The sequence below is a fragment of the Mauremys mutica genome, unplaced genomic scaffold (genome assembly GCF_020497125.1).
Source record: "Mauremys mutica isolate MM-2020 ecotype Southern unplaced genomic scaffold, ASM2049712v1 Super-Scaffold_100167, whole genome shotgun sequence".
NCBI lineage: Eukaryota > Metazoa > Chordata > Testudines > Geoemydidae > Mauremys > Mauremys mutica.
The window spans coordinates 682,411-704,940 of NW_025423280.1; the positions used below are offsets into that span (position 1 = coordinate 682,411).

General features: G+C 59.1%; 1 pseudogene; it reads right to left on the reverse strand.

Moving 5' to 3' along the window:
* Nucleotides 1-141: 141 nt before the first annotated feature.
* LOC123359713 lies at nt 142-17,453 on the reverse strand (annotated as a pseudogene).
* Between the last annotated feature and the right edge of the window lie 5,077 nt (nt 17,454-22,530).

Consider the following 22,530-nt stretch of genomic DNA (forward strand, 5'->3'; position numbering starts at 1 on the left):
CAGGAGGATTTCACCCTTTCTTCATGCATCTGAATTGGCCCACAAGATTAATTTTGTGCACAGACATAACTAACTGCTTTTCTCAGTGAGAAGTTGGGTGGCTTTTAGATGTTGGAGCAAATATATATATGGCTCTACCTGTTATCGATACTGGTTTTTCAAAAGCTTTTCCTTATTGTCCTCCTTTTTTGGGAAAAAAATGGAGCTGGAAGCAGAGAGAGTGGTGGTTTGACTGTCATTTATTATTATTTACTCCCTGAATGCCCAAAATATGCTGGCTTTGAGTCCCAGCCCTGTGGGTTTAGGCAATTCACATAATACTCTCTATGTCTAAGCCTTCCCAGCCATCAAACGGAAAGGATAATGCTCGCCCACAGGGCAGTGAGGCAGTTGAGTACCAGCAGAAGCTGCTGCAGAACTATTACTGGCCTGGGGTCTTTGCCCATGTCCGGCAGCACTGCCACTACTGTGACTTCTGCCAGAGGGGGAGGAAGGCCCGGGACAGGGGGAAGATGGCTGTAAGGCCCTTGCCCTGCCCCGAGGAGCCTGTCCAGAGGAGGGCCAGGGTCAAAAGGGGGGCTCTGAACCAAGAGAGCCCGAATCACAGCCCCCCAGACTGGAACGTGGGGAGAAGGCCCCAGCCCCGCGTGCACCCCACGGGTATTGGGGTGGGGAAAGGGCGCGGGCGGCATAAGGCTTCCCCCCTGCAACCTGCAAGTGCCCTCGAGTCCCCCCCAACCTACAGGGGGACAGGAAACTGGAATGACCTGGGGTAACTCTTCCCCCAGAACGGGGGGGACTCTGGGGCAGCCATGGGAATGTAGGTGGGTTCGAACTTCCCCAGGTCACTGGCTGGAGTGACCCCGCTCAGTTCAGTCTCGAAGGGGGGAGAGGGGAGTTGTCACGGAGTGTAGGGGAGTCAGACCCTGCACCCCCAGGCTCCCTGCCGATTCACCAGGACTCTCAGCCAGCCAGTAAAGCAGAAGGTTTATTTAGACGACAGGAACACAGTTCAACACAGGTCTTGCAGGCACAGATAACAGGATCCCCCCGGTTAGGTCCATCCTCACAACCCCCCTCGGGGATCAGAGCCCCCTCTCCCTGCTTCCCCTCTTTTCCCAGCCAGCTCCAGTCTGCCCAACCCCCTCCGGCCCCTCCTCTCTCCTCCGCTTCTTTCCCGGGCCAGGAGGTCACCTGACCCCTTTGTCTCCAACACCTTTAGCCAGCACCTCTGCAGGGAGGGGCCCGGCCATCAGTTGCTAGGCGACAGAGTGTCAGGCATTTGTGCTGCTAGAAACTTAGGATCTGTACCCAGCCCCCAGTAAGACCAGTCCCACTTCGTCACAGCTCATATCTCCATCCGTAAGCATGTCCTAGACACTTCAAAGCAAGATCTGTAACTCCACCACCATCAGTTAATATAGCACCTTCCATCCTCCAGAATCCCAAGCCAGAGGAACAACTCACCACTTAGATGGCGCGTCTGATCTTCAAAGAACTTTACAACCTGGAGTTAAGTTAAGACTTACAACCCACCTGGGATCAAAGCTAATGTTCCTGTCCCCATTTTACAGATGGGGAAACGGAGGCACAGAGAGATGCGACTTGCCCACTTCTCACTAACACAGTCTGGAAAAGGGCCCAGGAATCCTGTCCCTTAGTCACTTGCTGTACTCACTAGATAACACTCCCTCCTAGAACTTATCCATTAAGCCACGTATGCTAGATCAACCTTCTCCACTGTGGACTGAGAGGCGCTGAGAAGAGAATCTTACCTCAGCCACCTCTGGGGCTGAGTGGATCAGATGCCAGATGTAGCCATTCAGCTCCTCTTTCCTCCTGTCGGCCATTGCCTTGCCGCGTGACCGGCCGATCACAAACCTACTGGGGAAACTGACCAGTTGTGTGTGTGCAGGAGAGAGAGAGAGAGAGAGAGAGAACAGTTAGCAAGTCCCCAGGGCAGCAGAATGCACTGCTGAAGCAGTAGTGCCCCTAAGCAAACTGCTCTTGCCCGAGGCAGCAAGTGTTGGTCTGAGGCACATCACACCACAATGGTGCTGAGTCGACTGTTTCTCAGTAACAAAATCTAGAGGACTTTCCAGGCCATTCTGGACAGGTGCTGCCAGCAAACACTGGTGGGCAGGGAACATGGGCAGGATGGGAGGGCCCTAAAGCCAAGGATAGCTGGAGCCTGACCGGTGTCTCTCAGCACCAAGAGGATCGAGACGGGCTCAGTCTGGGTGGGTGCTGTCTGGAGTCAGGGAGAGCTGTAGTGGGCTGAGTCAAGTTACAGTGGTCAGGGGAAGTCAGGAAGCAGCATGGGGGGCGGGGAGGTGGAACAATAGGGGGAGACTTGTCCTCGTGGGTGCTGCCTGGAGGCAAAAAAGCAAGCCAGGGAGGTGCATCCTCCCTCCCAGCATGCACCCGCCCAGAGATGAACCAAGCCCCAAACCAGCTGCAGAGTAGCCAGCCCCTTTTCTCCAGGGGTGGGACAAGGAGCAGGGCTGAGGAAGAGAGGAGGGGCTACCTGGGCAGGTGAGAGGAGGGGAAGATGAGGCGTAGCTTGTCGTGCAGCTCCTGGAACTCCTCAAAGGTACGCTGGACATAGGTGACCTCGCAGGGGCTCTCCCACTGCACCTTCACGATGTACGTCTGCAAGACAGGGAGGCAGAGCCTGGTATCGCTTGCATGCCTGAGTCTGATCTCACGTACACCAGTACAGATCGGGAGCAGCCCACCTGACGTCCAGGTTAGCTCAGAATCAGACCCACCATGCATGCACTGAAATGTAAGAAGTTTGGAAATCAGACCAAGGTTAAATGATTTATTTTGGCATCACTTCAGACCAAGTTAAAGACGGGGGAAAGTTTTCAGGAACATGCGTTGAAAGGAGGCAGACATTCAAGTCACCTTTGAAGGCGTCATGGAAGGGTAAGTGGAAAGCACTGGGTTCTAGTCAAATCATACAGTGTGAGGGCAGCCGTCCAATGACAGGTCCCACATTTCCCTTTGCCAGAGAACAGGGTTTCCCTCCTCTAAACCACTAACTATTCCTAGCGAGGCCAGAATCAGGAAATCGCTGCAGCAGCAGCCTTCATTTGGTTTGTGTCTCTGCCCCTGGGTCTCCACTGAATGGCCTTCCTCCTAACCCACCCCCCGGCACAGAATCCCTCTCCCAGATTTCTCATCTCCCCCCGGCACATGTCCGGCAGAAGCAGAGCTGCAGCGCTCACATAGCCTTTGCTGGGGTTGAAGACTTTCTCGCGGCGGCAAAGGAAGACGTCACGGATCCGGCCGGATGTCTTGAGCGTGTGCACGCGGGGGGCGAAGGAAAGCACGGGGCGGGTGTCTGAGCCTGTGAACTTCATCTGTGCCAGGTTGTGGATGAAGAAGTTGAGCTTGGTGGCCACGCTGCCCAGGCTGGACTCAATCAACCTGCAATGAGGAAGGGCAGCGTCTCAGTGAGGGAGGGGGACTCCACCCTGGGCCAAAGGCAGCTGCCATTCATGGCACCCCTGGCTCCTAAACTCTGAGTGCACAAGGGCCCCTCAACCAGGGATGCTGGGACACAAAGAGCCTGGCTCCTTTCCTAGGAGTGGGTGTACAGCCACTGAAGGCCCTTCCATCTCTCCCTGGTGACAGAGGGGTGCCCCCTTCCCCATCTGTCACCCAGCGCCAGCTGCATCCTTTTACCTGGTGAAATAGGTGGTGGTGTCGGCTTCGGAGTCCTGCGGCCGCAGGGCGTCATAGACGCACTTGAGGTCCTCGAAGTCGGAGAGCTCCGGGATACCACAGGACAGCATCTGGAGAGCAGGGCAGCCAGGTCAGTGCCAGGAGCCCAGAGGTGGGGAAGGAGCAGGGAGAGGGAGATGGACCAGCCAGTCCTGGGGCCTCTACCGTAAACATGGCTCAGGTGCGGGTCAAGATGGCCTGTCCAGCATCCCCCCCGAAGACTCCTCCAGCGGAGAGGGACGGGGGCCCTCTCCCCATAACACACATCCACACCCCATGAGATGTACTTCGCGAGCCCAGCCCAGCGCTGGGTGTGTCTGCCTGGATCCGAGTCACCCACATGGGCGAGGACGGCTGGGTGAGCGCCGTATGATTAGGCAGTCAGTGCTGCACTTCAGACAGCCAGAGGGGCGCTTGCGTGACACTAAGCACACGCCTCCCCCCAAGGGTGGAGCACGCTGCTTTCATAGTGCTGTCAGATGGGACACGAGAGCCCAGAGTAGGGGGCAGAACCAGAGAGGCCAAGAGGCAGCTGCAGACTCCGAGGGGGAAGGGAATTTCCCACCACTGGGGGTGGGAGGCATCTCAAGGCCTGGGCGTGGAGGGTGGCCCACTCTTTGGAGATCCAGCGAGAGCAAAGTTGCCCCGGTGCCTGGATCAGGGCAGCCCCCCCGTGTTCTCACCAGGCCCAGCAGGTTGAGGAAGAGGTGGGTGTGCTTGCGGATCAGGTTGTACGCCTGGCAGCAGAGATCCACAAAGTCATGGAAGCGGCTGGAGGGCTTGTCACCACCATTAATGACATAGGCCATGTCCGAGGTGAAGACGAACGGGGCCCGGTCCCTGCACCATAGAAAAAGAGACACGTGCCCAGATCAGCACAGGGAGTGGAGCAGAGGGGTCGACCACGGGAAATGGAACAGACAGCCACTCCAGTCTGTCCTGCATCCATCACAACACAGCCAGGCTCCCTGGCAGCCGCACAGCAGACCTTCCAAACCGCTGTGCCCACAGTACAAACTGTAGCCCTGTAGTCTCACAGAAACCTGGCCGTCCCCAGCACAACAGCTGCAGGGAGATGATGTTTGGTCAAGGGAACCAGGACTAAGCTCTGCTCCAGCATGTAGTACAATGGGAGCAATCTCACCCCTCTGCCATGCTCCTGTGGGTGACACCCACCTTTTGATGTTGCCAAACATCTGGGCATGGCCCAGGAACCTGCCGAAGCCAATGTGGAACATGTGGCCGGTGGTTTTGAGCATGATGTTGTCGTTGTGCCGGTCGCAGATCCCCAGAACGTAGGTGGCCACACAGCAGCCGGCGCATGAGTAGATGAAGTTCTCCACCGCCTGGGAGAGGGAGAAGGGGTTAGAGCAGGCGAGGGGGGAAGAGAGACTTCAAAAAGGAATTGAGAGGAAGGGGAGAGAGCATGGGAATGTTTAGTCCCGCACTCTCAGGAGCAAGCCTGGTCTGTGGGGTGGAGGAGGGCACTTAACGATGCTCAGCGCCCCCACCCGCCTTCACCAGTAACAAAGCATTACCAAAAAAAACAAAAACAAAAAACCTTGCACTCTTGCTGTAGGTCCTACACATAAACAAATCTGTGGGTACAGAATCACAGGGCTGGAAGGGACCTCAAAAAGCCATCTAGTTCAGGCCCCTGCGCTGAGTCAGGACCTAGTATATCTAGACCATCCCTGACAGGGGGTTGTCCAGCTTGTCCTTAAATGTAGGCACAATTCAGGAGCACAGGTGCACCTGGCTGGCTTGGTTTATGCAAAAGGTCAAGATCAAGTTCACTCACTGAAGGTCCTAAACAAAGCTAAGCGTGTGGCCAAGCCAGGCTCAGGATGCATCTGTTGGCCGTTGTTTACGTGGAGGGCTTACAAGAAGTGAAGCATATTGGCTGAGGCATTCGTTTGTGCATCATCTCAAGCTGCAGAGGCTATTTGCCTCCCTCGGACCCCTGCTCCCTGCCCTATAGAGGGATTTGTATGGCCCCTTTCCATTCCAAAGTCACCCCGCTGCATCCCACTTCACTACCTTCTCGTACTCATCCTCCGTGGGGTTGTGCTTCTGCAGCCAGTCTGCCAGGGGGCGATCCTTGAAGGAGCCCGTCACCCCATGCTCCACCTGGATCTTGCGCAGAGTCTCTGTGTTGGGGATCATCTCCACCATGCCTGGAAATGGAGGCAGCAGGTATAGGGTCAGCACCCAGAATTGCCACTCGCTCTGTCCATTCAAACCCCTCCCCCTGCCCTGGGTGGCGCAGAGAGATCCCAGCCTGGGTCCCCAAGGTCTCAGCAGCCCCTTGAGGGGCCAGCCGTCACCGATTTGCATGCCTCAATTTGAGAGCCTGACTTGAGGCACCTTGGGCCTGATTTCCAGAGGAGCTGAAGGTCAGTGCAGCTGCACTGACCAAAATCCGCCTCTGAAAATCAGGCCGCAAGAGTCTTCCACAGCGTCTTCCTCTGGTGGCAGGGATGTAAGGCAACTCCCATGGATAGGAAAGACTCTGGGAAGGCAGGACAGTCCTTGACAAGGTACATCCCTATAGATTTAACTGGTGGGGAGAGATACAGGAGGCCAGAGGGTCCTGAGCCCTTATGCCAAATTTACCCCACTCATGAACTGGTACATGGGCAACAGCTCAAGTCTGGGATTATCCAATTCTTGCGGAAAGCCCAGGGTATATCTACCAGCTCCCGTGGCACATCCCTTAGAGCCTGCTCGGAGGCGCAGGGTTATGAAGCCTTGAGTCCCTGCCTCGCAGGAGGCCAAGGACCTTGGCTATGTCAGGTGGCTCTGACAGCGGCTCAGTAGGCGATGGATGTGCAGGCACCGATGCCCCAGACCTCTGCAGAAGCTGGGTTTCTAGGCGGAGTTAAATACCATCCAGTTAGCTCTGACTACTGAGGGGCAGCGAGCCACCTGTGCTGCCATCCTGCCTTGTGGGATGCCTCGGGGCACACCCAGTAACAGGTCCAGGGGGCAGAGCTACCCTCTTCACCCCCTGCACCTGCTGACTGATATTAGCCTGTGCTGATATTCTCTGGCCCAGGGCCGGCTCTAGCTTTTCTGCCGCCCCAGGCAGAAAAGAAGAGCGCCGCCCCCCCCCGAGCGGCGCCGACCGCAGCTCGAGCCCCCACCCCCCGAGCAGCGCAGCGCCGCCCTAGCCCCCCCCCCAGGGAGGCGGCCCGCAGCTGGCTACCGGTTGGTCTGGAGGGTGGGGGGTGGCCGCTGCCCGCAGGAGAGCAGCGCGAACAAGCTGAGGAGCGGCCCCTCCTCTGCAGCTGGGGCAGGGCCGCGCAACCAGCTCCGCCGGGGGGGGGCCTTACTGCGGAAGAGCGGCGGGAGCTGGTAGCGCGGCCCTGCCCGGGCTGCAGAGGAGGGGCCGCTTCTCGGAGTGCACCGGCGGGGACAAGCGGAGGAGAAGCGGCCCCTCCTCTGCAGCCGGGGCAGGGCCGCGCTACCAGCTCCGCCTTGGGGGGAGGGGAGGGGGGTTGCTTACCTTGGAAAGGCAGGAGCCGGTAGCGCAGCCCTTCCCCGGCTGCAGAGGAGGGGCCGCTTCTTGGTGTGCACCCGCGGGGACAAGCCGAGGAGCGGCCTCTCCTCTGCAGCCGGGGAAGAGCTCCCGCCGCTCTTCCGGTAAGCGGGCACATACACGCCCGTCATTTCGCCGCCCCCTAAATTTCGCCGCCCTGGGCACCTGCTTGTTTAGCTGGTGCCTAGAGCCGCCCCTGCTCTGGCCACAGCTGCACAGCGGTCTTCAAGGGACGCCATTACAGCAGCCAATGGATGCTACCTCCAGAAAGTGCTACTTGAAGCACCTGCCTCACCTTCCTCCAGAAAAGGGGGTTTGGGCTTAAACACGTGTCAGAGCCCGCATCCACACTGCAGCAGAGACATACCCAAAGGGACAGTCGCTGGGTTCGCGCTGTTCACCCTAGCTCTGCAGCCACTGAGTTCCCTACAGTGTCCCCCTGCCGAGAGCATCACAGCCCCAGAGGAGCAGGAACCCCCCCAAGAGATCTCCTGGGAGGAAAATGGGAGACCGTCACACCCGGGCTCCGACTTACCCCGTCCCCGGCCAGTGGAGAAGCAGCGAAAGATGACCATGCGCATGTCCAGCCCCTTCTGCACCCAGATCTTATTCATAATCCGGATCATCTGAAGCGTCAGCATGTCCTGCCGGAGGTCGTCTCCACACTGGCAGTCACAGGAGGGAAGGCGCATGGTCACAATTGGGGCATTTCCATGAAGCCAACAGTTCATGGTTCCCTCTCCCAGGGGAGAGCTCGCACACCCTCCCCACAGAGGCTCTTCTCAGATTTAAAGAGGGCACTGCCAGCTCTGCCTCTGCCCAGCACAGCCTTCACAAACCCCACAATTCATGAATGCAGGACGGGTCTCTTCCACAATGTGTCTGGGGCTAAAGGGGGCTCACTTTTGGGGGGGACAGATGCGATTCTGTGGGAGCCGAGGGAGTGGGAACATCATGGGAGAGGTGCCAACAGTCAGGTCTGGACTGTGGAATAGGGAAGGGGTGGAAGCCTCCTCACTTGGGACACTGAAAGTGGAACTGAGCACCAGACCGGGGGAATAGATTGTAGAGAACGACACTGCCCATGAGCTACATGATCCAACTGGCTTTTTAAACCTTCAGCTTCTGTGGCAGGGATTTTGTGGGTGAAGAACTGGACTCAAGTGCCTTCTGTTGATGGCCTCCCGCCCCCCCATCCTGCTATTTAGTGAGAGCATTTCTAGGGGAACTAGGGTTTGTCACGCAGCCATGGCTTGCAGTGGAGCTGGTTCCCATCACAGTTCGGAGACTTTTGCTCACTTTTTGTTTGACAAGCACCTGGTCTCACAGCTGCTGCAGAGATGGGAGCAGCCCGAGAGGAGGAAGTGTCCTACTGGCTAATATTCTGCAATGAACTCCTACCCGCTTTGAACCAGAAGCCTCGGCAATGGCTGTTTGATCAGAACCGCTTGTGCCAGAGGCGCAGGCACAGAGCCAACCAGATAAGCCGCAGCAGCAGCCGGGCTCACCTTAAAGATAACACGGATGTTCTCCCCGAGGGCATCCACGTTCTGGAAGGAGAGCTTCAGGGGCACGGCCTTGGAGTTGAAATAGGAGCAGTCCTGCCACCAGGGAGGGAAGGAGGAGACTGTCAGGAAGAACCAGAGCTACCCGGGGATATGAACACCGCTGCAGGCCTGAGCATCCTAGGGTTATGATCTCAGTCTGCCAGGGGACACAGGCCCCCTCTGGTCAATTCCCTGTCAGTAGGACAGCGGCATCAACCAACCTGCCCCCTGCAGGGATCACCAGCTCTGGGCCCTGGCTATTTGGGATGTGTACAGCCACCAGGCCCAACACTCAGGCCAGGGGATTTGTGCACTAGCCAGTCACCAGGCTTCTCTCTGCCTAGCTCACGCAAGGCCCTGGGGGGCATTTGACTCACGTCCCCAAACCCACGCCGAAGTTCAGCTAGACAGGCACTGCAGCTCAGGGGAGGCAGGGAGCTGGATCCATCGCATCAAGGTGGGTGCAGGTGGGTTCATGGGGATGGGGTGCAGATCAGGAGCAATCTGGAGTGTTGGGGCAGGTGGAGAGGAGACAGGGCTGGGGGTCAGGAGCACATGGGTCCGAGGTACGCAGGCTGAGCACGGGTGCTCTTTGCGGGGCAAGTAGATTAGGGGGAGTCTGATGGATGGACGATGCAAAAGGTCTCCTCATAAGAATCCATCGTCTTGGCATTCTGTGCCCCGGGGGAAATTAGCCTACTACAGCAGGTGGACCAGCAGTCCTGGTCCCGATTCCCTTCTCGCCCCGGCTCGGTCACTCACCCTGGGCACGATCCCCTTCACCAGCAGGCTGGGGCTAAGCGGCAGGCGGCAGGAGCCATTGGTGCTGAAGAACTGTTTCACGTCGACCAGCCCGTCTCGGAGAATGGCCTGCCGGAGACGCAGGGAGGGGTGGGTCACAGCCTCGCATGCACATCCCCACCCACAGCCCTGCCAGCAACCCACTGCCCCGGAGGGATCGACTGGCTGAGGGGGAGCTGCAATCCCTTCCCAACGGCAGCTTCTCACTCTCCAGCTGCAATGCATGCCTGGGAACCCTGCCTTGCTCAGTGACCCCTGAAGAAACAGCACTAGGCAGGCCTGCCTGGTCACCCTCAGCTGGAGGGAAGTGCCCGTGACCTCAAGGAATTATGGGCGAGGAGGTTGGGGGAGCCTCGGCACGTGTGTGAGGTATGGAAGGCCCCTCAGTGGGGGATGGGAGTTGGGATAGGAGCATTGTTCCCCCTTCTCCTCCATGGCCCTTCAGCAACTCCTGAAGTGCAGCCAGCACTCCTGCATGGCTCCCAACAGCGCCTCCAACTGGACAGGCGGGAACTGGAGCAGCTGGGAGGTCCCCTGACAGCCAGCGCTCGTGGCCTGCTCCCTGCAGACAGAGGAGCACTGTCCGTAACCAAAGCGAGCAGCCAAGGCTGGCTCTAGGCACCAGCGCTCCAAGCACGTGCTTGGGGCGGCACTTTCCAAGGGGCGGCACTCTCGCCCCCCCCCCTTTTTTTTTAACTTGGGGAGCAAAAAGCCGGGAGCTGGCCCTGAACCAAGATGTTCCCCGTCAGCTGAGGCTTTCAGACTGAGCGGGAACTGACACTGCAGTTATGGCTTCAGTAGCTAGATGGCAATCATGGCAGCCTGAGTTGCACAGGCTGGACTGCAGTTCAGGCTGCCCTGCCACTGGGGAGCCCGAGCATCATCCCCCGGAGCTGGGCCTGGGCTGCGGCGGCGAGAGGGGCTCAGCTCCGGGGGATGATGCTTGGGCTCTCCAGCAGCAGTCCAGCCTGGGTGTGAGGAGCCAGGGAGGGAGGGAAGTGGGGCCTGGGGATGCAGAGATGGGGTGGGGGAGGGGTCCTGCTGCCGCTGCTGCTCTGCTCTGAGTCTCCCCAGGGCGGCGTGGCGTTTCCCCACAGGAGTGGGCTGTGCAGAGAGCTGCCGCTGCCCCTGGACCCAGCCCGCTGCGCACCTCCCCCGCCTCAGCCCCGCGCTGCCTGCCCTGGGCGGGGAGGCAGAGCCCGGCTCCGAGCGGGGCAGCGGGGGATACTGCCCCGCCAGGGGACCCCCGCAGGTCGGGCACCTGGGGGTCAGTGTCCGTCCTCTCGGCTCTGCCTGCACGGGGCTGGGGAAGCAGCTGTCAGCACCTGCCCCTCTCAGCCCTTGCACCTCCTATCCCGTTCGCAGCCCCTTCCCCTTGTACTCTCCCTTCACTCACACCTCTCCCCTTGTACCCTCCCCCAGCCCTGTCCTCCCGCACCTTCCCCTTCCCCTGCACTTCTTCTCCCGCAACCCTCCTGATACCCCCTCTCCTCCTCCACCCTCCTCTGCGAGTACATCACACCCCACTTCTCTGCCAGTGTAGAGCCCCCAAGCACCCCCACACCCCACACCCGCTCCTCTGCCTGAACCCTCTTTACTAGATCCCCATCCCTTTCTGGGTACAAGGTTTGAGGGTTAGTCCCTATGCCTTCCATGTGCATTTGGAGCACTAAAGATGGGGTTGCAGGGAACGGAGGGGGGTGAAATTTATACTAAAGTGAAATAAAAATAGGAGAAACATTTTGATCCCCACTGCAAGTGTAAACGGGGATTGCTGTGGTGAACGAGGAGGTCACGTTTGTGGGGGGGAGCCCAGGGCTGGGTGGCAAGGGGTGCGGGTGGGGGAGGGCATTGGTGGGGGGAGGAGTGCCCAGGGCTGGGGTGGGGGGCAGCCAAAATATTTTTTGCTTGGGGCGGCAAAAAACCTAGAGCCGGCCCTGCGAGCAGCCCCTTGAGTTTTGTAGTTTCAGTCTGACTCCCCTGCCCCTCCCACAGGTACAGGCTAAGCACCAACCTGTCGCGAGGACGGAGCAGCCTCCCGAACCTGCTGGGCCAGCTTGGCCAGGGTGTTGACCAGGCAGCACTGCCGGTCGAACTCCTCTCGCAGGCCTTTGCCGCAGCAGCAGAGCAGGGCCGCCAGCAGGTACTGGTAGCGGATGCTGAACTGGGAGTCCTTGAGTCCATCCTTCAGCAGCCTGGGGGAGGAGGGCAGCATGGAGAGGTCAGGACAAGGGGCTCCAACCCTTCTCATTCCTACTGTCCCCGGTTCAGGAACTCCAGGGCGGGGAGCTGAGGCTTGTACCTCACAGGCTAAGAGGGGCACAAGTCATGGCTGGTGATGCTAATGGTGGGATGCCCACTCCCCCGGCACCCCTCATCTCTTGGGCAGGCCCCAGCTGAGCACAGACCCCTCCCAAAGGCTGCAGCACACACACCGACATTACCAGAAGAAGTAGTGGGTGATTCTCAGGTCACAGATGGCTCGCTTCATAAGGAACCGTACCAAGGGGCTATCCAGGTAGCACTCATACTTCAGGGCCTGGGAGGAGAGAAGCAAGGACATTTCTCCATCAGCAGGCCGGACAGATGGACAGGCCTGGCACTAACCATAGGCCATGCTGTTCACTGAATCATTCAGACCAACGTGCCTCACCTGCACCAGCTGCGGCAGGTAATCCAGCAGCTCTGCATCTGACATGGAGTCGATCCAGTGTATGGCTGTCCTCCGCACCTCCTGATCCGGGAACCTACAGCCACAAGCCACACATCACTGGGAGGAGGTCACAGCAGGCTCTCTCCAGAGGAACCCAGCCCACCTGCCTGCAGACGAGACCACCGGGTTCTCTGCAGAGGGTCTGCTGCTGCTGCCGCCATCACAGCCTCTCATAGGCGCACTGCGGAGGTGCTGAGAAAAGCACAGCTGCAGCCTCCCAGGCAAACCACATCATCCCCCTGGGAATGCCACAAAACATGGGAACAGAGATGTCTGTCCTGTCTCCAGAAAGTCTCCTGGTTCCCTTATCGACTCTTTTTATTTTCTGGGTGGGTTCCTGTTGGATCAGTTCCCCCAGCTCCCTACTGTGCTCACTACCAGGCAGTAGGTCGTGGTTGCAATATTAAAGGGAATACTAGTAGGCGATAGCCAGTCTATGTCCACCTCCCCCATGCCCAACCTGTGGGCAAAGATTCTAAACCCACGTATGCCCAGCCTGTGCCCCTGTTCCTCCCCCTCCCCTCCACGGTGACACAGCGCAGTTTTAGGATTGTTTGGGGTTCAGATGTTCATAGGATTTGGATGCATCTTAATGCGGCGACTGGCTGAGAGGCAGAAGCCACAGCCCCCAGTGAGTGGCTGGGGCGAGGAAAAGGAGCGGTCTTTGCCCACCACACGTCCACCCCCCAGGACGGACTCCCCAGGCAGCGGCTTACGTTGCATGCAAGAGCCCGAGGGCATCCTGGTGGTTCATGTAAGTCCATTGCTTCAGCAGGGCGTAGATATCAGGCAGGCAGGCCCACTCCCAGCTGGGGGCACTGGTGAGCAGCAGAGGCAGCGATCCAGGCTGCTCGTGGCAGTAATAGCGCTTCTCCCACAGTCTCTTCCGGTCCGTGTCCGTCAGCCTAGGGCAGCAAAGGTCACAAGACACAGACCTCAGTCCCTTGGGAGAGCAGTGCGTTTCCATCCCTGCTGTACATACGGGGGCCCTGAGGCCCAGAGTGGGGGCATGACTTGCCCAGGATCAAAGAGCCCTGAAGAGAGGGCTTGACACTGGCGTTACTGGGAACAGGGTCTGGCTCTAGGAATCTCAGGAGCTGGACAAGAAATAAAAGGGTCATTGCTCTGAATGGCCACAAGAGAGCAGGAAAGTCAATCCTGGGACACCCACTTTGGCTCCTGTTACTAGAACTGGGTAGGGCTGCCTAAGAGAAGACCTGAAGCTTGTCGCTTTCACGATGGAAACTGGTCCCATAAAAGATATTACCTCACCCATTTCGTCTCTCTAGTATCCTGGGACCAATGTGACGTAGTGGCTTATGAATCAATCCCATTTTCTGAGGAAGGCAGCTGGATCAAGTCCTGATCAAGCAGCATAAACCCTTCCACCTCAAGCCTGACACATTCAGGGGGTCAGCTGGCCGGGCAGAGGCAAGTGACTTTGATTCCTCTGGACACATCTTAGCTGATTTTCAGCATGGATTGAAATTGAGGAAGATGAGGCAAGGAGAATTTCAAACACGCCCCCACTCCGTTCTCTCCCCCTGAAAATCCTGATCAGCACTGTAGCAACCTGGAGCCCCTGGGCTGCACACGATTTTCCATTCCAGTGTCTGCAGGGAGTGACAATCCCTCACTCCTGGGCCTGGCTCTTACAGAGGCAAATGACACTAGTGCATTGTAGCCCCAGTGAATTGAGTTTGGCAGGTCTCAACTTAAGGTGTGTCTACACTATAATCATGGGGTGTGCTTGCAGCTCTCGTAGATTTTCCCAAGCTAGATTTGATCTAGTTTGGGTCCTGGAGCAGTGAACCTGCAGCAGCGTGGGCTTTGGCCCGGGCTAGCCACCGGAGTCATTTTCCACAGTTGCTGTGGCTTCAGCGCTCTGTTACCCAAGCTAGCTTGTAGACATAACCTTAGTGCCTAGCGGACATTTCTCCACATCACAGACCAGTGCACAGTTCAATGTGCTTGGCAGCTCCGGAGATCTAAGAGCTGCAATAGGGGAGGCTGGGTTGGCACTGAGGTGCATTGGCAGACAGGGGCGGCTCTATAAAATACGGCGCCCCAAGCAGGGCGCCGCGCTGCGCCGCCCTTCCCCGGTCCCGCGGCCGGGGCAGAAGTGTCTGCGGCGGGTGTGGTGGTCCCGCGGCTCCGGTGGAGCATCTGCAGGCATGCCTGCGGGAGCTCCCTCCGAGCCGCGGGACCAGCGCACCCGCCACAGTTATGCCTGCGGGAGCTCAAGCGGAGCCGCGGGAAGAGGGGACCCGCCGCAGTCATGCCTGCGGCAGGTCCGCTCCTCCCGGGCTCCGGTGGACCTCCCGCAGGCATGACTGCGGAAGGTCCGCCGGAGCCAAATGCCACCCTGCCCCGACAACGCCGCCCCACGCGCCTGCTTGGCGCGGCCCTGTTGGCAGAGCTGGTAGGGAGGAGCTCAGGGCTGGAATAGCAGGGCTGCAGATCGGTACTGAGGGGTATCAGCAGAGCTGAGTGTGTGGGAAGCCGACCCACCCAGCTCCCAGGCCTAGGTCCATTCCCAGACACTCCCTTTCACGATTACTACAGAGCTCGCCCAAAACAAACAAAGGCAAAGGAAAGCGAAAGCGCTGCCTGCGTAGGAGAAGGTGGGAATGACCCACCCTGGCAATGAACCTGACGAGCTCTGGAGCAGGCGGGCCAGACACTGCCCTCCCAGAGCACAATGCCAGGAAGAGCTGGGTGCCTCCTGCCAGTTCCCAGCACTGCGCCCTGTCCCTCTAGGAAGTGTCACGTTTCAAGCCAACAGCTGCAGCCTGTGTGAGGTGACCACGTGGCCTGGATCAGCTGGCAAAGGAACAGGGACAGCAAGGCTCCTTATTCCCACTCTACCGAGACTGGAACATACCTGGCTGGCTGCATTCGGGCCAGCAGGAGTGGGCTCAAACGCCTCCTCTCCAGCCCGCCACCTGTTCTCTGCGGAGCCTCTGTCTCTCTCCTCTGCCAGAGGGGCAGCTCCCAGTGCCACCTGGAGTCGGGACTCCGGGGGTCTTTTGCAGGGGCTGGGGTGGGAAGTGCTCTGCCTGTGGGTTTGGGACCCAGATCCGCAGCCCCAGCTGGGAGTGACCAAGATGGAGGACTGAGCTTGCCCACTTCTGGCTTTTTATTGTTCTTCTAGACCCAGCGGCTCTGGGAGGCTCATCCCTGCACCAAGGCCCAATCCACCCAACAGCTGGGGAACAGGGCAGAAGTAGAACTTGCCTCCCCCTCCCACTTCTCCCGGGCCTTGCTTAGACCAGAAGCTCCGTGAGCGTCTCTCTGTTTGCAGAGCACCCGGCACTTTTGCCACGCCGGATACAGCGATGGTAATAAGGATCATTCCGGAGAAGAAGAAGAATGCTGAAGCAGATGCTGTACCCAGCATGGGAGCAGCTGACAGAGAGTTTGTTGCAGGTGCCAGCAGGGGGCACTCTCTGCCCCAGAAGCAGAGTGTGTGGCTGTAGGGCAGATATCACACCTGGTGACCGGGATGTGCCTGTGTTCTGGATTTGGCCTTAGGGGGTGGGGCTATTATAGAGGGCACACAAAGGCAGGGGCAGGAGCCGGAGCCAGGGATACATGTCTACATAAGACTGTGGAGAGGGGGCGAGGATGCAGAATGGCCCCTGAGCTTGGAGAAGAGTCAGCTCCCCAAAACCACAGGGGTTGGGGGGGGCAGGAGAAATGAGATGGGGTGGGGGTGCCAGGGCTCTGTGGTGCTTAGAGATGGAGAACTGGAGGAGAAGGAGGGTGAGGTGGGCCAGGTGCCACATGAGACAGAGGCTGTAATGAACCTTAGATTGGGGGTGGACCTCCCCGCTTCAGCAGGCACATGCAGGGCAGCCTGGCAAGAGGTACGGATGCCCTGTGGAGCCATGTGTGGGGCTGAATGAGTGAGAGGGGGAATGTTGCTTGCTGGTTCTTCCCAGCTGGTTCCAAGAGACTGGGCCCTAGCAGGTCCCCTGGGACCTTTCCGTTTCCCACTGTCTATTAGAGAAGAGGGACAGATACTACCCCCTGCCCTGCTGGTCGGGATCATGCCCTAGGAGTCAGCTCAGCCTGCAGTGAGCTGCCTTGCATGTGGCCAGCGACACCTGAGCCTTCCTGTTTATAGACATGTCTGTGATGCAGAGGAAGAGGCGTAGGCTGGGCTAGCCAGCTGCCCTGGGCAGAGGGGGAAGCGGGGGTGAGGAGGCTGGAGACACCTTCTTTGTACACACATCTGGAGAAGGCAGTTTCTTCCCGCTCAGCCATCTGCCAGAGCGCGAGGCCGGGGAGATCAGGGGAAGGACAGATGAACAGCCTGAAAACAGCTGCCTTCAGACAGGGAGCATGGGGGGCAGAAGCATCAGGACCAGCACTGCCACTATTGGGGCCCCAGCCTGCCAGAGATGAGGGTCAGGCCCTCACATGACTCCCCTCTGGTCCTGCTGCTGACAGACAGCACATGTGTGCAGGGCAGGGACGGGGGCAGAGCGTGAGATCGGGTTGGCCTGAGAGTCACAAACCTGCCTGGCCACAGACCCTGATCCAAAGGCTATTAAAGCAGAGGGAGTTTTTCTGTTGCCTTCAGCTTTGGATCAGGGCCCAAGAGACCCCTTCTCCCACCGACAGACTTCTGAGGAGAAAACCCAATGGAGATCCACCCACACCAGCCAGCCCCCCCACATGTGACTGCTTCTTTGTGCAGTGCCCATTGGCGAGCTACAGTCCAGGGCAGGAGAGCTGGAGACAGCATCTGGGCCAAGGTCTCGCCTCCCCGTGAGTCATCCCTATGGTGTGTGCGTCCCCCCACGCGGGCACGGCCTCTCACCAGTACAGCGATTCCTTCTGCATCACCTCCTTCAGCTTGCACTGGTCCTCTTTGCCCAAGCTGTGGAACTCGTACTTGGGGCTGCACTCGGCAGCCGGTGGGCTCGTGAACGTCAGTTGAAGGCAGAGGCTGGGAAATCGATCTGCAGGGCGGGAGGAAGAGCAGGTCAGAGGTCACCCAGCAGGCTCTGTTAACATGCTACTGCCCTCCTCAAGGGTACGTGGGGCACACAGGATGCTCTTGCCTCATATTACAGACCCAAGGCACATGGTGGTCTCAGGATACCTGCATCCCCCACCCCACGTTACTGTTCCCCCAAGGCAGGTGGGATTCTGGGAATGCCGACATCCCCTCGCCTTGTGCTTCTGCCCTGAGGCAGGTAGGGTGCCCAGGCTTCCTGCAGCCCCACGTGCTGTGCAATTGCTGTGTGTTCACTCACCTGGCCATTGCAACGCTCATTACTCGTCACACACGGGGCCCTCTCAGAGGGGAACGTGAAGCCGACGAGGGCGGGATTGCCTTGTGTCCGCCTCACGGCCAGGCCCTACCGCCCCCGTGAGCCATGAACTGGGAAGTGCTGGGAAACTTCCAGGCCAGGTGCACTAAGGGCCATTGGGAATAAGGACTTGTGAGAAGAGACTCACAGCTCACCCCGCCCTGCGCAGCGTCCCAGTCTGGAGCCCAGCTGACTCAGCCCCTGCCCCTCCCAGCATTCCCTACTATGGAGCCATCAGAGCAACTGCTTCCTCTCCCCCTCAGCCGCCTGCATGTTCTGGATGCCACAGGCGGGTGAGGGGCACCCAAGGACGCACAGCAGGCTGCCCCCTCTGATTGGCATGACCAGATACAGAGTCCCAGCTGCATGGCTAGTGACCGGCTGGTCAGGGCCGGCTCCAGAGCCCAGCGGGGCAAGCACCTGCCTGGGGTGGCCCTTTCCCGGGGGGGCGGCAGGCTGGGCCGGCGGACCTGCCGCAGTCATGCCTGCGGGAGGTCCACCGGAGCCCCGGGAGCAGCGGACCTGCCGCAGGCATGACTGCGGAGGGGACGCTGGTCCCGCGGCTCGGCTGGACCTTCCGCAGGCATGACTGCGGCAGCTCAACCGGAGCCGCCGGACCAGCGAACCGCCCACAGCTGCGGAAGGTCCAGCCGAGCCGCGCGACCAGCGGACCCTCTGCAGTCATGACCGCGGGAGGTCCGCTGCTCCCGCGGCTCGGGGGCGCCTCACGGGCATGACTGCTTGGGGCGGCCAAATTTGTAGAGCCGCCCCTGCGGCTGGTGCAGTGAGACGAAGGGCCAGTCCTCTCACCCCTCTGCTGTGCTAAGACCTTGCCCTGGATTTGAGGGGTGCGTATACTCCAGAATGCGATCCAGTTAATTGTAACCATATGCCTCTACCCCGATATAACGCCACCCGATATAACACGAATTCGGATAGAACGCGGTAAAGCAGCGCTCCGGGGGCGCGGGGCTGCGCACTCCAGTGGATCAAATCAAGTTCGATATAACGCGGTTTCACCTATAACGCGGTAAGATTTTTTGGCTCCCAAGGACAGCGTTATATGGAGGTAGAGGTGTATTATGTGCATTCGGCCACCCTTAAGTAATGAAACAGAACACCACATAGTTAAGGGTTAATTTGGAGACAGGCTTTCAGACGCAAGGTCATCTCTAGCTGACAGTTTTCTGCTAATCAGAATGGGAGGAGAGGACAGAAGTAAACAACTGAGACTAAAAACCTTGGTGGTTAGAAAACCTTGGTTCTAGATGCCTCTGATATGAAAAGTTTATTGAAAGTTAGAAAAGTGATGACACGGTAGGAGTCATTATGACCTATGTGTTTTGTAGAAGTTAGTTATACAAGATTTGCTAACAGAGTGTATTTGGGAGCAGTCCTCTGAAGCCATCTTGAGAGACATTTTCCCTGACACCCTTTTTCCCCAGTGGGTGAGCAACAGGCCACTGCGAACCTGCTCTTAATTACTCAAGACCGTTCCAGGTAAATATCTGGAATGTTCTAAGCCTAATGCTCATGTTTGTGTGTGCTTAAATCTAATAAACTGCAGTTTTAGATAGAGCACACTTACTTGCATGAATCTTATCAAAGGGAAGTGCTGTGTTCCTGTTGATTTATTCCTTACACCTCCTGGAGTGAAATAGTTAAGATGCCCTTGTTGGGAGTTCTGAAAACCCCAGGAAACACTGCCATTACCTGTTGGGCTTGGTCAGGGTAAGGGGAGGCGCCTGCTGGAGGAACCTCTCCTTCCTGGCCTGGGAGAGTTTGGAGGGAGAGTCCCACTTTCACTACCCTCTAGCACTGAATGCTGGTTCACCCCAAGGCCAAGCTGGGACAAACTGGGCAAGTTTTCCATTCTGATCCTTCCTCGGCGACGAAGAGTAGGAGCTCAAGATTCCCCAAGCCCTGGAAAGCCGCAGCCTCACCCTGCCATTCCTCTTGCCTGCAAGAGGAGCTGACGGGGAAGAGCAGGAACGTGCTACAGCCAAGGTAGACACTTCCAATGACAGGTCATGCTGGACCCTCTACCCACCCACCCAGGCTGATTTTCAGTTGAAACCGTGATGGATTTGTCAGTGACTTTGGGGAAGCCCCAGTCGCTTGGACACGTATCAAGGGGATCAGTGCACAGAAACGGTAGCAGCGGAGCTGAAGCAAGAGAGAGGGAAAAAATGAGTGGTAAGGACAGACAGAGCAGAGAGAAGGCAGGGCTGAGTGCTATTGGCCAGGGCTGCCCGGGGGGGGCAAGAGGGGCAATTTGCCCCAGGCCCCGGGTCCCGCAGGGGCCCCCATGAGTGTTTTTCGGGGCCCCTGGAGTGGGGTCCTTCACTCACTCCAGGGGGCCCGGAAAACTCTTCCTCTCCCGTCTTCGCTGGCGGGGGGGGGGGGGGGGCTTCCGTTCCGGGACCCGCCGCCGAAGTGCCCCGAAGACCCGCGGCGGGCCCACTTCGGCGGTAATTCGGTGGTGGGGGCCCCCCGCCGCGGGTCTTTGGGGCACTTCGGCGGTGGGTCCCGGAACGGAAGGGCCCCCCGCTGCCGAATTACTGCTGAAGCGGGGGCCCCCCGCTGCCGAAGACCCCGGGTCCCCGGAATCCTCTGGGCGGCCCTGCTATTGGCACTGCAATCCTCCCCCTTTAAGGCCAGCCCCAGCAACCCACAGATTCTCAATCCATCCCAGCTGGAATATTTGTCTTCCAAAGCTGCCTCTTTCCCACTCTGCTCTGCTCCACTGCCGGCTCCTTGTATGCAGGGCTGGTTTTAACCGCTGAGTGCTCAGCCGAAACCTTGCCAGCACTCGCAGGAAAGAGAGAAAGGGAAATAAAGAGGCGCAGTTGAGGGAATGCAGACGCGAGCTGGAATGGGGGGGGGGAGCAGAGGAAAGGGAACAGCCCAGGGGGAAATACAGAACATCTATGGACCTGTCAAGAGTCTGTTGTTTTTGTTTTTTAATTAAATGGATGATCAGCTAGTAGGTGGGCGGCTCCTATCACAGGTGACACTTATGTTTTGTATCTGACTATTCACTTGGGAAAAGCTCACAGTAAAGCATCCAATTCCCAGCCCACCCTGTGATTGGGACGCCACCTCCAGGTCCCTGACCAGGTCTTTGGGTTGAGCAAAGAAGAGACCGGCCCGGACAGCATCCACCCCAGGTTTCACACCAAGCCCAGTGTGACGGAGCGATTCTGGCGGGACCCAACTGAGAGTGCCAAATCAGGACCAATTGCTCAAACAGGGCAGTCACAGCCCTAGGCTGGGGGTTTTCCACCTCTAAGGCAAACCAAACCAGCCGGACAAAAGGGACTTCAGTCTCACCCCACTGGCTAACCACAAGTCACACGAGCAATTCCCTTAGACACTCCAGTTTCCCAGTATCACCACCAGTGCACTCGTCCTGGGGATGACTGGTTATGAAAACCAACACCCCAATAAAAGAAAAAGGTTCTCTCGATCCCAAAGGACCAAGCCCCAGACCCAGGTCAATATACACATCAGATCTTACCCACAAATCACGCTGTTGCCAATCCTCTAGATCTAAAATCTAAAGGTTTATTTACAAAGGGAAAAAGGTAGAGATGAGAGGTCAAATTGGTTAAATGGAATCGATTACATACAGTAATGGCAAAGTTCTTAGTTCAGGCTTGCAGCAGTGATGGAGTAAACTGCAGGTTCAAATCAAGTCTCTGGAGAACATCCCCCGCTGGGATGGGTCATTCACATCCAACCCCCCCCCCCCCATGTTCCTTGACAGCCCCCACCCATGCCCTATCCACCCCCTTCCCTGTCCCAACTGCCCCTTGCCACCCAATCCAACCCCTTCTCTTATTCCTGTTGGCACACTGGGACCCCTACCCCATCCAACCACCCCTTCTCTCTCTCCCCTGACTGTCCCTGGAATCCCTACCCCTAACTGCCCCCCCACTGCCCCATCCAACCCCTGCTCCTTTCTGACTGCCTCCCCCCCGACCCTTGCCCCATTCAATCCCCCTGTTCCCTGCCCTCTGACCGCTCCGACACTAATCCACCCCCCCCAACTCCCCTGCTCTCTATCCAACACACCCTCCCTGTTCCCTTACCGTCCTACCTGGCCCCGGAGCCAGCCCCAGGGGCCGGGCAGGCAGGAGCCACCCCCCTCGGCTGGACCCGGACCCGGGCAGGCAGGAGCCGCCCCCCACCCGCTGGACCCGGACCTGGGAGCCGGGCAGGCAGGAGCCGCGCCGGCCGGCTGGCCCCAGACCCGGGCAGGCAGGAGCCGCCCCCCACCCGCTGGACCCGGACCCGGGCAGGCAGGAGCCGCCCCCCACCCGCTGGACCCGGACCTGGGAGCCGGGCAGGCAGGAGCCGCGCCGGCCGGCTGGACCCGGACCCGGGCAGGCAGGAGCCGCCCCCCACCCGCTGGACCCGGACCCGGGCAGGCAGGAGCCGCCCCCCACCCGCTGGACCCGGACCTGGGAGCCGGGCAGGCAGGAGCCGCGCCGGCCGGCTGGACCCGGACCCGGGCAGGCAGGAGCCGCCCCCCACCCGCTGGACCCGGACCCGGGCAGGCAGGAGCCGCCCCCCACCCGCTGGACCCGGACCTGGGAGCCGGGCAGGCAGGAGCCCGCGCCGCCCGGCTGGACCCGGACCCGGGCAGGCAGGAGCCGCCCCCCCCCCGCGGGACCCGGACCTGGGCAGGCAGGAGCCGCCGCCCCCCCCCCCCGGCTGGACCCGGACCCGGACCCGGGCAGGCAGGAGCCGCCCCCGGCTGGACCCGGACCTGGGGGCCGGGCAGGAGCCGCCCCCCCCCGGCTGGACCCGGACCCGGGCAGGCAGGAGCCGCCCCCCCCGGCTGGACCCGGACCCGGGCAGGCAGGA